Here is a 15255-nt window from a genome sequence, read left to right as displayed (position 1 = left end):
TAAGCAATAGGGTGCTTCTCCTACATAAACACCACTCTAATGCCCTCTCCAAAAGCATCACAATGTAGCTCAAAAGGTTTTCTGAAATTTGGTAATGCTAACACTAGATGGGAAGTCATTCAACTCCTTAAATTTCTCAAAACACTCCTGTGCCTCAGGAGTCCACAAGAAAGCTCCCTTTTTCATCAAATCTATCAAGACTGTTGCATGCCTGAAATATCCATCCAAAAACCTCCTGTAGAAACCACATAATCCAAGACAACCTCTCAACTTTGTAAGGTTCATCGGTGACGGCCACTCCACAATGGCACGAATCTTTTTAGGATCCATGTGTACGCCTTCTGCACTAATGATGTGACCCAAATACAACAACTATGTCATAACCAAATCACATTTCAACTCCTTTGCATACAAGGACTCTCTACCCAATATATCCAACACTGTGTCAAGGTGAACCAAGTGCTCCTCCCAAGATATATTATACACCAAGATATCATCGAAGAAGATAAGTACAAATTTCCTCAACTGGGGATGGAAAAACCTATTCATTGTTGCCTGAAAAGTAGCAAGTGCATTAGTTAGCCCAAATGGCATAACCACAAACTCAAAATGGCCACAATGACATCTAAAGGGATCTCAAATTTATTGTTAAGAAGAAGCAAGCTCCATAAAGCTCATCTATCAACTCATCAATCTTGGGAATGGGGTACTCGATTTTAATTGCCTTCCTATTAAGCACTCTGTAATCAGTACACATCCTTAATGTCCCATCCTTCTTCTTCACCAACACCACTAAAGAAGCAAAAGGAGACTTGCTTGGTCTAATGTGGCCCATAGCAAGTAACTCCTTTATGGTTTTTTCAATTTCATCCATCAACCTCTTCAAATTTCTATAAGGTGTAATCATGATGGGCTTAACCCCCTCCTCTAACTCAATGATGTGCTCAATACCCCTGTTTGGTGTTCTACCTAGTGGAATGTCACTGAACACCTTAGAGTGTTTAACTCTAAGCTTCTGAATATCAAGAGGATATTTAGTCTTATGTTGCCCCTCCTTTGATGGTATTAACATGCACTCTATTGCCCACTCTACTTGATCATGTCGAATCAATCTAACCATCCTCTAGAAAGAGACTGTTCTGAAATCACTATTCTTGATTGCCTTAAGAATTTGTGTCTTCCCATTTACTTTAAACCTCATCTCCATATCCTTGAGATTAAAAGTGAACTCACCAATATCATGCAACCAACTCATCCCAAGGACTATATATGTATCTCCCATAGGCACAACATAGAAATTTACCTTAAAGGCATAATTATTAACTTCCAATAGGAGTCTAGTGATCTTACGATTACAATTGAGGACATAACCATCAACTACCCTCACTCTAATTCTCCCAAACTCCTCTATTTGTATGCCATGTCTTTCCACCAACCTAGCATCAATGAAATTATGAGTAGCACTGGTATCAACCAAAGTTATAAATCGTTGTCTAGCAAGTACTCCTCTCATTCAAAATGATCCTTCTTGCTTAATACTAGTGAGACAAGCTTCCCTAAGTTGCCCATCTCATTCCCTATCCTTAAACTCCATTTTAGACAAGTTTTTAGCCTTGTATCTTATTTTGATTCCTCATAGTATGCCCACATAACTCTGTTAGCTTTGCCCTTTGGTCTAAGAGGACAGTCATGGCTTGCATCATAGGGTTCCTTACAATAGAAACATAATTTTTGTCTTTCTCAAATAATTTAATGTTTCCCTATCAAAAGGTGTTGGAGTTTTATCTTTAGAATCATTTTTAAAATCAGTCCTCTCTAGTTTTTCATAAAATGGTTTGTTATCCTTACTAGAAGATGCTCATTTGGACTAAAATTTTTTTGGTGGGACTACATGTTCCATACTTCTTGCCTTTCTCATAGCTTCCTATAAAAAAATGGGATCAAATGCTTTTATCCAACCTCTTAGTGGTTTGGATAGGCCTTCAATGAAAAGAACTATCAATCTATGCTCTGAAATGTTTGGCACCATGACTGCCAACCATTGAAATTCACCAATGAAATACTCCAAGTTGTCTATTTGTTTCAGCTATGCTAATTCTTGGAAATAAACCTCTGGATCTTTCTTGTCAAATCTTTCAACTAACCTATCCACAAAGTCCTAGTACTATGTCACCTAATTATGCTGAAGTGTTACCATACCATGGTACCACCAATCATGTGCTACTTCCTCCAAATGCAAAGTGGCGTATTTGATAGCTTCAATCTCTGTCATTAGCCTTAGTGCCCAAAATGTGTCAAGCTTATGAATCCAAGCTTGAGCTATCATCTTACCACTCCCATCAAATGTAGGCATAGTAAGCTTTCATGTAGCTCTCTTCGGCTCACTATTTTGACCCCTAGGCCTCCTATCCTATCTAAGTGACCTGTAATGTTCTATTCTCTAATTTACAAAGTTTTCAAAGGTCATCCTCTCTCGAACTTGCAGTCCCAATAATTCCCATTTATCATTTTCATCCATAAGGATATCTACAAATGTCTCATCCTCAACTTCCTCCATTGGTTCCTATACAAGTTCTTCTCTAACAAAGGTAGGATGTGTGAGCCTATCTATTGTTCTAGAAAGAGTTCTATGAGCTCTAAGTGATCCCACTGCACTTATGTTATCCTCTTGTTCTTGATTTTTTCTATACTATGGATTCATGCATTCAACCATGGTGGTGAGTGTTTGCAAAACCTTAGCCATCCACTCTTTTCCTATAACTATTGCTCTGTAAACTTCCCTTGTTTCCTAATTCTCATTCCTATTGTCTCTTGGTGGGCTATGCTCTTACTTGTCACCCATGTTGTCTGGCTTCCTACAAAAACCTTTTTCCCTATCAAATAAAGCTTGCCTAGGAGTGGAAAATCTGTGAGAGCCAACCCCAGTGGTTGCATGTGATTGCTAAACCCTTAGGATGGTAGGATTTAGCTCTGATACCAATATAGTAACCCCAACAGGTTATAACTTCTTCAAACACCAAAATCTTCTCTAGTTCAGTTGTTTGACATTTTGTCAAACACTTTGCAAACAAGCTCTGATACCAATGTAATATCCTCTTACAAGGAACTAATATGCAAGTGCAATTCTTTTAGTATTTTTAATGCGAATACATGAAAACTAGATATGAAATGCATACCTACAACCAATTGACATTTTGACAAACAATTGAAATATGATAATGACTACAATAATGCCAAAATTTGATTCTAAATTATCACAACAAAATCATATGCTTATAAAGTACAATGATAACTATTAATAGTTACAAGAGGAACCTAATAATAGTGATGCCCAAGAATGGAAATGAATCAAACATAGATACCATGGCGTGGCATCATGCATGTGTACTATAGTAGCCAAAATCTATTCTCCAATTTAAGCACAAATAGAACTCCTAAATTGAAGCTCTCCTAAATACCAAATTCAATGGATATTTCATTACCTCAAATGGTTGCAACATTGAAGAGTTGACATTCTCCAATGGCTAACTGAAGTTAGAAACCTTAGTTTCTTCCCCCAACTTAAGATCAAATGCAATTCACAATAATTAGATGATAAACAATGAAGCTCTCACCTCTATTTATTCTTTTCCATCACCCTTTTAGAAGGAAATAAAATATTTAATATTTGCATTCTCTAGAAGTTTCTTCCTTTTCAATAATTAATGTGCTTTTAAAAAATTAAATTACTAGGAGCTTCTCCCTTCCAATAATTAATGCACTCTCTAGAAGCTTCTCTCTTACAATACAATAATTAATTGTGCTTCTAGAAAATTAAATTACTAGAAGTTTCCCCCTTCCAATAAATTAATGCATTCTCAATTAATTAAATTAATTAAATATAAAGTCACTTTTTTAGTTTCATTTATTTAATGACTTTATAAGAAATTAATTTAATCAATTTCTCCTTAGTTCTCCACATAGCCTTCGGAGAATGTCAAGGTTAAGAACTCCACTGAGATGCTAAAAAGATGGGGACATTACAATATCTTCCTATAAGGATGATTCATTGTCTTTGGAGTTTGATTCACTTTCATACATGGACATGTTACCTTGTTTGCCACCTTCTTTTGGGCATCCACCAGATTGGCTTGTGGCATCTACATTCATCAAGGAATTGTCAACATATGAGCAGACTTCAGAGGTAGCATCCATAGCATACTACATATGGATTCCTCATTCATCTTCCTCTCCACAATGGGAAGTATACTTGCACCTATACTTGGTGTATCTTCTTCCTAAAGGGAGAAATGTCATTTGTAGGCATTGGATACTTTAATGTCTTCATGACATCCTTGCAGGAGATTATTCAATATGGGGGGATACCATCATGTATTTTTTCTTATGGGGGATATATGCTTGTACATGCATGATGTGTGTCATACGAGGGTGGTCTTGATTATTCCATCTTGCATGCATCTTTTATTTCTTCATATCTCTTTTTTGAGGGGATTTTTCCTATGAGGTTTTCCCTCTTTCTCTTTTTTCAAAGAGATTGCATTGCATAACATTATATTTACAACATTGCATTTGTACATGGGCACATAACATGGCCTAGTAGCTAGGACCCACATTGCATCTTGCATTTAGCATTGTGAGCTTAAGTGCATTCCCCTAAGTTGCACTTAAGGGGGGTTGTTAGTGTAAATAATTAATTATTATTACACTTTACTTAAGTTTACTTAGGAATATGCATAGACATATGAGTTGTCTTGTTGACAACACAGGAGATAGCAACTTATTTGAGCATGTGGTGTTCGCAACATCTCTTTATGAGATACACCTATGTAAACTTATCCTCTCATCATTGCACAAACTTCTATGCTCAATGGAGGATAATCCACTCTTGGTGGACATGTACTTAGTTGTGATGTTTATCTCTTTGCTAACTCCTAGTCATTTTAGTTTCCTTTATATACACGCACTTCTAGTGTGTATTGAATCATCTGATATCCATCATCATTTTGATCATTATTGAGATTTTGATTTGATCATCATGTCTCTCTTGTGTTATCTTACTGAGCTTCTTGATCTTGGAATTGAATTATTGCCTTAGGCAAATTATTACATAGTATCAAAGCTATACCAAATTCTTACAACCGCAACCCTAGCTCTACTCCAACTTTATCGAAGACCCAAGATTTAATACCAATTTACAATAATTTGTTCATAAAATATAATTGATTGCTTGCAATATGCTTGGTTGTAAGGCCTTCTAGGTTAGGGCCAAATAAAAATAGCAATTACAAAATTAGTTCTACAAGATCCCTCAAGATCTAGCCCAAACACTATCCTAGCTAGCCTAGATGAGTAACATCACATCAATCTAGAAGAAACCACCAAGGAAATCTCAATTTGTGCTCGCAAGCCCACCAAGAAATCTCCTTGTTTTCTAGCTGTAGCCCTAGCTCTACTCCAACTTTATCCAAGACCCAAGTGTAAATTGCCTCACATTCGGCGCTCTATTCACACACTCACAACTCCATTACAATCCTGCTATAAACTACCTCACATTCGGCACTCTGTCCACAGACTCAGGAAAAACTCGCTCTTCAGCTACTCTCCACACTCACTCCTCCTCTGAATGAATCACTCCATCGATGAATGAATGACTAAAAGACTCCACAAAACCTCCTACTTATACCCAACTAAGCCACAAGTCGGCCTAGCAATTAAAAATTAAATAAACCCCTTGCATTAAATGCATATTTAAGCCACAAGTTGGCTTACAAAAAATATTAAATACAAAACGTGTTAACCCTCATGTTAACCTGTAGTTAACACATGATAACCACACAAAACACTTAGGACAAGCCCCAAGTTTACAACCAAGATTAAATGCACATAGAGGAGATAACCAAGGCCACAAATAGGTCAACACAAACTTCCAGATCGATCCAAATCATGATCACACACTACATACATTAAATGCACCAAGAACTTCAGTTAGCACCAACAGATTCAGAGGGATAATGTGACAGCCAAGATGCTCCTGCATCAGACTCCCTAGGTAAATAGAAAAATGTGTCCCACACTTTGGTGCCCAAAGAAAGATCAACAACAATATTGATCTTCACCAAAGACTTCCACTCCAATAGGGACAAGAAAACCAATCTGCACATCATCCACATCCGCATCATTCTGTCAAACACCAGAATCTCAATCATCCAATCAGCAAGCTCACTCCCTGGAACAAACTGAACATAATGCTTCAACAACAAACCCTCATTCACATTAGCAACTAGTGAATCCGCACTAGTAGCAACAAACCCCACATCAGCAGCAACAAACTCCACATCAGCAACAATATGAAGATCTCCATCAACACATGCCAAACCTACAACACCAACAATCTCATTGCTCACAACAAGATGCTCTGCAACATACAACTCATCACCAACAGCAACTAGATCATCCACGACCAAGTGCTTTGCAATTTCCATGTCAAACCCAACCGACTGATCATGAAAACCAATGTCTATCCCAGCATCAACGAGGTTAGGAATATCTTCAACAACAACCTCTAGTTGCCTTGGAAGTTCTATATCAAGTTTCACAGACTGATCAACAAAACCAACCTCTTCCACCCCAACCTTGCTATGTCATCTTCTTTCACGAAAAAGTCTCTTAATTGGCCAGACAACTCTCTTCTAGATTGATAGACTCCAGCTCCACAAATATCTACAGAATTTCTTCCTCATCTTGTCCTTATCTCGATCAGTCAAACTGGTTTCAAACTGAGCAACCACCTCCTTAGCTCGATCGGCCAAACTAGCTTCAACCTGAGAAAACATCTCAAAAAACCTCCTTTCTAGCACATCACAGAGATTCACAGTCATCTCAGGGTCTAATCCTCTCAGAGCCATCTCCCAAGATATTCGTAAAACCTCTGCAAAAAATCATTCCCACACTCCTTGTGACAAAACCAAATTGTTTGCAAGTCAGATCGCAACCTGCCACCTCACACAAACAATCAGGAACCACATCACAAGTCTAGGACCACGGATCTGCAATACACAAACTCTATATGATCATGCCTCAACAAGATTAGTCCTCCATCTTTGCATCCATCGATCCATCTGCAAGCCCTCTACAATTGCAAGTTAGAACTACAATCTGTCACCTCACAACCAAGAGATCTAGGACTCCAAAAAGAATATCCACCACCAAATCAAGATCAACTCATATCTATTTCTTCAACCCAAGTCCTAGTGCAAACTGCCTTAGCTTTGGCGATCTGTCTACATGCTTAGGAACAACTGTGCTTTGATACCATCAAACCTAAAAATTATACACAATTAACCTATCCAAACACCCAAAAAAAAACTCAAAAAAAGAAATGCAAACTATTAAAAAAAACTCCCTTAATTTGGTGATTTGTCCTTTCTTACTTCTCCAAAGTGTGGTGTGTAGCTCTCATATTAACAATATGCACTCACTATGTAAAATTGACTATAGTGACAAGAAGTTCAAAATGTCACGATTACTTTTCAATGATACAAAGAACTCAAATTACAGGGATGGGAGCAAAAATACGAAAATAGAAACTTGATGTACAAATTGGATGATTGTCATATAATTATGACATGATTAAATGCACAAATGGAATTCATAATCAATGTCGTAAATTAAGGGGGAATGGGGAATGGAAGGTGTAGGCAAATTAATTGGAAAATGGAGGCTAAATTATGGGTCAATGGAAGGACAAGGTGTAACAAATCAAGTTAGAAAATAGGAGATGAAGCTAATTAGTAGAGAAGGTGTAAGAGTTAGGAATTTGGAAGTTTAAAAACTTATATTTCCCACCAAATAAGTAATTAGGCATTAAGAATTTGAAAATCCCATGATTCATGAAATTGGTTAATTAATTTAATTGTGAAAACATAGGAAAGAGTGAATAAATCAATTGCAATTATTTATTCAACTAGGACGTAGAGATTAACTATGGTTTATTTACCCCTAAGGGACAAATTAATTGACGTTTGATTGAATTATTGACATTGATGTGAAATAGAACAAACCACGATGACTTTGATGAAGATTCAGAAATGTCGATGGCTTTGAAGGAGTTTTAAAATGACAATAATGGCTTAGACAATGCATTAGACTAATTTGAGATGGCACCGATAACTTTGGCAATGCCTTTAAATGTATTTGAAATTGATTAGAACTAACTTGATAAGATTTGGAATAGTTTTCGAAGGTTAAAATGACTTAAAAATGATGAGGCATTGATGAACTTTGATGGTGCCTTAAATTGATTTGAAAATGATAAGGCATTGATGAACCCTAACAATGCCTAGGATTGATTTGAAAAGAATAAGAGCTTATTTGAATTGATTTTGAAAAGGTTGATAGGGTTTTGAATTGATTTTGAAGATGTCATTGAGGACTTGAAATGACTTGATGGGTTTGGATAATGATCTTGAACATGATCAATTTAGCTAAAGTGATAAGTTTTGATACAAAATTAGAGAAATGTTAATTAGATCAAATGAGCAATAATACAAGATAGAAGGCACTGTTGGTATTAAATGGTACTAAGTGGGGGGAATCATTACAACATGTCAGCTACTAATTCAATCTATCGATCAAACTTTACTTTCTAAAACATTAATCAAATGATTGTTGTAACAGTCAAACGTAATCCACCAATCAATCACAGAAACACAATGCATAACACAATCATTTTGGTCTTGCGAAAAACCCCTATTACAAGGTAAAAACCATGACGGGGTTGATACCCATAAGCCTTTCACTATAGTTAAAAATTTGCTCTATTAGTAACTTACAAATACTCTTTCTAGGGGTCAACCCTATTAGGAGTATTTTGTGCATTGTTAAGAGTACAACAAGATCTGTTGAGATCTACCTCAATTAGATTATTTAGAACTCCTTTTGAGATTCCACTTTGTTAAAAGATTTACTATAGAAAAGTCTGATTAAGGTCCACCCATTTAAGTGATTGTCCTTCCTGCAATTGTTAGATATCAAAAAGTTGAATGATATGTTTGTAGCATTGCTTGCCTCTAAGATCCTTTATGTTCTTCTCACATTATAGCTTACTACTCAATCTTTTCTCCTTCACTCATACTCTTCATTCACCTTGTAACCTCTTTGTGTCTCTATGTTGTTATTCTCATTACTTATCATACTCACCACTAGATAAGTGTACCAAGATGGTGAACAAAAAAATGGGGGTATAAGTGGACACCTTTTTTCTAAAATCGAGTACAAAACAATGATATGTAATTTATTTTCAATTTGGTTAAGTATATCAAAAGTTATTTTTAAAATAAGTAGACATGTCTATAAGGACTATCAAGACACTAGTAAAAAATATTAAAAGTTTCAATGTTAATGTGGTCCAAAAATAGAAAAAAAAAATATGGTTAGAAAGTAAGAAGACGCATGAGATTATGGTGGTAATTTTAGAAATACTCATTTCACCATTTGCAATCATAATGAAGGAAAATATGAGAGCTCATCTTAGAAGATGGGAAAACTTCTTAAGGAACAAAATTGGAGAGAAAACGAGCTCCCAAGCCTTTGGGTTATTTCCCTAGGTTGTTACCAAGCCATAACCTGATCATGTTTTTACTTTTCAAATAACCCGATCAGATTTTGAGAGCCTAAATTACGTTTTCTACATTTTAATATTCAAATCAAGTTATTATGTTATACAAAATGCAATTGGGTTATAAAGATTAGAGACTTAATGCTATATTGTATTTATCTATATATATTTATAATTAAATATTTATACATATACAAAACATATATAACTAAATACTTTTATGTATACATAATTAAATACATATATAATTACGTATAGTCATAACCTCTCTCTCTCTCTCTCTCTCTCTCTCTCTCTCTCTCTCTCTCTCACACACACACACACACACACACACACACACCAACCCTAACCTATCCTTCTCCCTCTCTCTCTCTCTCCCTCTCCCTCTCCCTCACCACATCCTCTTTGGTTCCTAGTTCTACATAATCCAATTGAGTTTGTTAAGTAGATAACTAGATAACATATAGGTCTAAAAGTGCAGACCGCACTTGACCTTCTTATCCTATATACTACATATGACACTATATGTATCCTTCCTCTCATGAGACAGGGACTTCATAGAAGGTTATGTGTTATTATTAAAAACTAATTTAATCACTATGTGTTAGTTAGCATTTAATGATAACCAATCATGTAAATCTCCGATTTATGGAAGTGGCATATGGGCCAACTTAGGCAAGAGACATGCCCATTCAAGTGTCATGTCCTTTAGTCAGGTGTATACGAAGGTTAGTATTGTAGTTTGAAGAACACACAATTACAATCAAGTCTGCTTCTTCAAGTAATATCATCATATCGATTTATTGCATAAATATATAACATTCTAATCAGAAGTAAAGGTGACAACTTCTTCAATATTCAGATTATTAAGAAGACCATTCTCAGCAACCAAAGACATAATTAAAGTATAATTCAAAGGATACAGAAATTCAAAATCTTTACATGGTATCAGAGCTCTGGTAGTTGAACCTAGGCTCTGCAAATTTCAGTTATCGAACTTACTATGTATGTAGCAACATTCCATATCTTCAAATGGCATACACAATTAGACTCGAGGATAGGTTTGATGGGAAAGAACACTTTGAGACCTAAAAATTCAGAATCATGATGACTTTTGAAGAGAATGATGTCAGATAATTCATTGACAAAGCATCCAAACAATTGCCAGTTGAACCTCATAAATCCATCAGGAGCAAAGGAAATATGAAAGCAATTCAAATCATATTAGATGGAGTAAAAAATGATATCATACCCATGCTTACAAAACATCAAATTGCATTTGATATGATGAATGCATTACGAAATGCATATGTAGTCAACAATGCAACTACGGTTCTAGCACTAAAAAGGAAAATAAATCATATTTAGATAAAGAAAGAAGAATCAATGAATTCTTACTTCCTAAGAGTTGCTAGCATTAGAGATGAATATCCAGTATAGGAACCATTATTAGTGATACAGAATTAACACTAATGGCTATAGTTGGATTACCAGATTCATGGGAGACTTTTGCACAAGGAATAAGTGCCAGAGATAATCTTCCTGACTTCAACAGGCTTAAGAACAATTTTCTTCAAGAAGAATCTAGAAAGCTAAAGAAAGGAGGGAAACTGAAAACAGAAGATGAAGAACTTCATGTTCTTAATACAAACTCATATAAGGCCAAAAAGAAGCATTTCAAAAAGAAAAAGGGAAATCAGAAGAATGGGAAACCCAAGAAAGCTCTATCTAAAATGAAGTTTTTCAAATGTGAAAAATTTGGACACTATAGATCTAATTGTCCTAAAAATTCTAAACAACAAGCAAACTATACAAATATTATTAGGGAAGAAGATACCTATGATCCTGAGAATTGTGTTCTGTACTCCTCACTATCAAATGAAATTTCAAATAAAGCATGGATAATTGATAGTGGGTCTTCTAGACATATAACAGGATACAAAGAAACACTAGACTCTCTATCAAAAAAAGTTAATGTGAAGTTACCATTGGTGATAATTCAACACACTCAGTTGAAGGAATTGGAAATTGCACCTTGAAACTAAAATTAGGAAATACTCTTCTTCTCAAACGTGCACTCTACATACCAGGAATTAAAAGAAATCTAATCTCAATTACAGCACTTGAATATGATGGGCATAATGTTGCATTTGTTGATGGCAAAGTATTAACTTGGGCAAAGAACTCATCAATCAAGAAAGCAAAGATGATTGGTCAGAGAAAACGATACTTGTATGAATTGAATACAGAATCTAGTTGACCTATTCAAGCCTTTGTTCATGAAGTTGTAGACATAAATGAAATATGGAACAGAAGATTAAGGCATCTAAATTTCAAAACCTTATCAACTATGGAGAAGATGGTTACTAGATTCCCTAAACTAAATAAAGAACACTCAAGCATATGCAAAGGGTGGTCTCTGGATAAGAACACCAGAAGTCCATTTCATGATAGCACTAGGAAAACAAATAATGTTTTGGAATTAATTCATTCAGATTTATGTGGGCCTATGTTTGTTCCTTCTCTTGGAGGATTTTGGTATTATATTTTGTTCATAGATGACTTCTCTAGGAAAACCTAGATTTACTTCTTAAAATGCAAAGAATCAGAAGAAATTCTAAAGAGATTTAACGAATTTAAAACATTAACTGAAAACCTTTCAGGACGGAAAATTAAAACCCTTTGAACTGATAATGGAGGAGAATATACCTCTGATTTTTTTAAAAGGTTTTGTAAAGAATCAAGGATCAAGAGGGAGTACATTGTTCCTTATAATCCAGAACAAAACAAAGTAGCAAAAAGAAAGAATAGTACAATTATAGAAGCTGCTAAAGCTATGATTTTTGATCAAAATCTAGAATATTACCTTTGGGCAGAAGCCTCTTGTACTATTGTTTATATTCAAAACAAAAGCCTGCATTCTTACCTTAGATATAAAACTCTTGAAAAAGTATTTACTAAGGTCAAACCTAATATTAGTCATCTTAGGGATTTTGGGTGTCCTGTATATATTCATGTTCCAAAGAAAAGAGAACCATGTTAGAACCCTCTAGAAGGAAATGTATTTTTGTAAGGTATAGTGAAACATCTAAGGCATATAGAATTTTCATACCTGGACAGAAAAGTATTGACCTTAGTAGGGATGTGATTTTTGAAGAAGATCTTGCATTCAAAAGAGCCCTGAGTTCTGAAGAACCTTCTCCTTTATCTAGTTTTGAAAGAAATAATGACTCTAATTCCTAGAGGGAGAACTTAGAAGAAATTGAAGATGAAATCCAAAATATGAATCTTGAAGAAAACCAAAATTCAAAGAAAAGACCACTTTGGGCCATTAAAATAGTCGAGGCAACTCAAGACTTTGTTGCACCTTTCGGAACAGTCAGAGAAGCAAAAGACCTCAAAGATTCTCTAATTATACAACAAACATGAGTGATTTATCCAAAACAGAACCAACCAGTCCTTCTGATGCTATTAAACATACAGCTTAGAAAGAAGCTATGACAGAAGAATACTAAATTATTATGAAAAATGATGTTTGGGAAATTGTTCTAAGACCTAAAGGAATATCTGTCATTTCTTCCAAATGGATATTTAAAATAAAGCATGTTGTTGGTGGTAGCATTGAAAAGTATAAAGCTAGATTTGTAGCCGGAGGATTTTCTTAGAAGGAAGAGATTGATTATGAAGAAACCTTTGCTCATGTTGCCAGATATACCTCTATAAGAGCAGTCTTATCAATTGCGGCATCAAAGGGATGGAAAGTACATCAAATGGATGTAAAAATAGCATTCCTAAATGGAAAGATTATAGAAGAAGTATATCTAGAGCAACTCGAAGGATTTGAAACTCATGATCCTAACACTTTTGTTTGCAAGCTCAAGAAAGCTCTATATGGGCTTAAATAGACTCTTAGGGCCTGGTATGAAAAAATTGATGAGTATCTCATCAGCTTAGGATTCTCCAAGAATGAAGCTGATCCAAATTTATATTATGAAAGAGATAAAGATGATATGGTAATTCTAATACTATATGTTGATGACTTACTAATAACATGTGATGATCATCTTGTAGATCAGTGCAAGAAAGATCTAACTAAAGAATTCAAGATGAAAGATTTGAGACTCCATTACTTCCTAGGACTAGAAGTACAGCAGAATTTTGATAGTATCATACTTAATCAAGGAAAGTATACATCAAACATTTTGAAAAAATTTGGAATGTGGAATCGCAAGACTATGTCTTCTCCAATGGAGACTAATCTACATAAACTTAAGGAAGTAGTAGCAAAATCACCTTCCATATATTCTACTCTCTACAAACAGATGTCTCTTATGTACTTAGTAAATACGAGACTGGATATTTGCTATGTTGTTAATGTCTTAAGCTAGTTTATGTGTGAGCCAAAGGAGATTCATCTAGTTGTAGTTAAGCACATTATGAGATACTTACAAGGCACTCTTAGTTTTGGACTAAAATATGAGAAAGTTGATCTAGATTTGCATGGATTCACTAATTTAGATTGGGGAGGAAGTGTCAAAGACAAGAAAAGTACTTAAGGATGTTGTTTCAGTTTTGAATCAGCGATGATATCTTGGATATGCAGAAAGTAGTCTTCAGTAGCTTAGAGCTCCACAGAAGCCGAATACATTGCAACAACAATGGCCTCTCGAGAAGCAGTCTGACTAAGGAAGTTATTTGTGGGATTATTTGGGCAAACCATGAATCCTACGATTATTCATTGTGATAATCAGAGTTCCATCAAGCTTTCAGTGAATCCAGTTTTTCATGACAAGTCCAAGCATATTGAAATTCCTCACCATTATGTAAGAGATATGGTAGACATGAATTCTGTAAAATAAGAATACATTTGCACTGCAGATCAAACAGCAGACATACTCACCAAACCCCTATCTAGAGTAAAGATAGAACACCTCAGAAGGAGACTTTGTATGGTTGAGTTGTAATCCATTTGTACTCTTTAAATTATTAATAAAATTATTTTATTTTGTCAAGCTATTGACTATTATGGGCTCCACCATTTGTATTTATTATTTAAGAGGTGATGATCTCTGAGATAATGAACACTTGTATAAAAGACATTATAAGAGGTGACGATCTCTTAGAAAATGTGCTAAACAATACTATTCTACTGTAAGATCTAGACGAGTTTAAAGATCATATTGTGATGTAGACATTGTTATGTCTATGAGTTACAATTTGGATAAAGGGAGAGTTTTATTATTCTCTGGGTTTATCCTATATTCTAGTTGATTTTAAACTTAGGATCTTGTTGTGATATAGAAATACCAGTTTCTATGGATCACAACTTAGATAAATGAAGAAATTAAATTACTTTTCATATTTATCCTGTATATTATCACTAGTAGCAGTGATTTGTCATATCATAGGTTTAGTAATATGACATTGTATCATGTGTTCTATGATACCACATACTAAGAAGATTCAGACAAATACAAAGTATTAATTCTTGCTTGTTCATCTATATTGATGTTGCTAGATGTTGATGTGTGTTTTGTGACTCACCAAACAGTAGAACAAAATACCAAAATATCTTATTCTCTCTTGAATAAAGTCTTGCGTATGCTAATATTGCTAGAAGATCATACAATTATTTCAAG

This window comes from Cupressus sempervirens, chromosome 5 (assembly GCF_028749045.1).
Source record: "Cupressus sempervirens isolate cs-2001-9-10 chromosome 5, ASM2874904v1, whole genome shotgun sequence".
NCBI classification, from domain to species: domain Eukaryota; kingdom Viridiplantae; phylum Streptophyta; class Pinopsida; order Cupressales; family Cupressaceae; genus Cupressus; species Cupressus sempervirens.
Note: the sequence above shows the minus strand (reverse complement) of the source record.